Source organism: Arachis ipaensis, chromosome B3, assembly GCF_059453495.1.
Source record: "Arachis ipaensis isolate K30076 ecotype BB chromosome B3, ASM5945349v1, whole genome shotgun sequence".
Taxonomy (NCBI): Eukaryota; Viridiplantae; Streptophyta; class Magnoliopsida; order Fabales; family Fabaceae; genus Arachis; species Arachis ipaensis.
In genome coordinates this window covers 130,616,534-130,618,016 of record NC_142438.1, presented here as the reverse complement: position 1 = coordinate 130,618,016, position 1,483 = coordinate 130,616,534, and the positions used below count along the sequence as shown (strand labels likewise).

At 40.9% G+C, this 1,483-nt stretch overlaps 1 non-coding gene across 1 annotated transcript; it reads right to left on the bottom strand.

Annotated features, from left to right (window-relative positions):
• Window positions 1-292: 292 nt before the first annotated feature.
• On the bottom strand, window positions 293-400 carry LOC148572457 (small nucleolar RNA R71). The gene has a single exon (XR_015908852.1). It is a non-coding gene; the product is annotated as a small nucleolar RNA R71 (small nucleolar RNA).
• Between the last annotated feature and the right edge of the window lie 1,083 nt (window positions 401-1,483).

The following is a 1,483-nucleotide window of genomic DNA, read 5'->3' as shown; positions in this document are numbered from 1 at the left end:
AAACAACTTTGAGCTTAAGCCTCAATTAGTTTCTCTAATGCAACAGAATTGCAAGTTTCATGGACTTCCATTGGAAGATCCTCATCAGTTCTTAGCTGAATTCTTGCAAATCTGTGACACTGTCAAGACCAATGGGGTTGATCCTGAGGTCTACAGACTTATGCTCTTCCCTTTTGCTGTAAGAGACAGAGCTAGGACATGGTTGGATTCACAACCCAAAGAAAGCCTGAACTCTTGGAAAAAGCTAGTTAATGCCTTCTTGGCAAAGTTCTTTCCACCTCAAAAATTGAGCAAGCTTAGAGTGGAAGTCCAAACCTTCAAATAGAAGGAAGGTGAATCCCTCTATGAAGCTTGGGAAAGATACAAGCAATTGATCAGAAGGTGTCCTTCTGACATGCTTTCAGAATAGAGCATCATATGTATATTCTATGATGGTCTGTCTGAACTATCCAAGATGTCATTGGATAGCTCTGCTGGAGGATCTCTTCATCTGAAGAAGACGCCTGCAGAAGCTCAGGAACTCATTGAAATGGTTGCAAATAACCAATTCATGTACACTTCTGAAAGGAATCCTGTGAATAATGGGACAAATCAGAAGAAAGGAGTTCTTGAAATTGATACTTTGAATGCCATATTGGCTCAGAATAAAATATTAACTCAGCAAGTCAATATGATTTCTCAAAGTCTGTCTGGAATGCAAGTAGCAACAGTCAGTACCAAAGAAGCTTCATCTGAAGAAGAAGCTTATGATCCTGAGAACCCTGCAATGGAAGAGGTGAATTACATGGGAGAACCCTATAGAAAAACCTATAACCCGTCATGGAAAAATCATCCAAACCTCTCATGGAAGGATCAATAGAGACCTCAACAAGGTTTTAACAACAGTAATGGTGGAAGAAACAGGTTTAGCGATAGCAAACCTTTTCCATTATCTTCTCAGTAACAGACAGAGAATTCTAAGCAGAGCCCCTCTGACTTAGCAACCACAGTCTCTGATCTAATTAAAACCACTCAAAGTTTTATGACTGAAACAAGGTCCTCCATTAGAAATTTGAAGGCACAAGTAGTCAGCTGAGTAAGAAAATTACTGAACTCCCTCCTAGTACTCTCCCAAGCAATACAGAAAAGAATCCAAAGAGAGTGCAAGGCCATAAACACGTCTCACATGGCCGAACCTGGAGAGGAGAAGAGGCAGTGATTTCCACTGAGGAAGACCTTAATGGACGTCCACTGACCTCCAAGGAGTTCCCTAATGAGGAACCATGGGAATCTGAGGCTCACACTGAGACCATAGAGATTTCATTGAATTTACTTTTGCCATTCATGAGCTTCGATGAGTATTCTTCCTCTGAAGAGGATGAAGATGTTACTGAAGAGCAAGTTGCTAAGTATCTTGGAGCAATCATGAAGCTAAATGCCAAGTTATTTGGTAATGAGACTTGGGAGGATGAACCCCCTTTGCTCATCAAAGAACTGGATGATT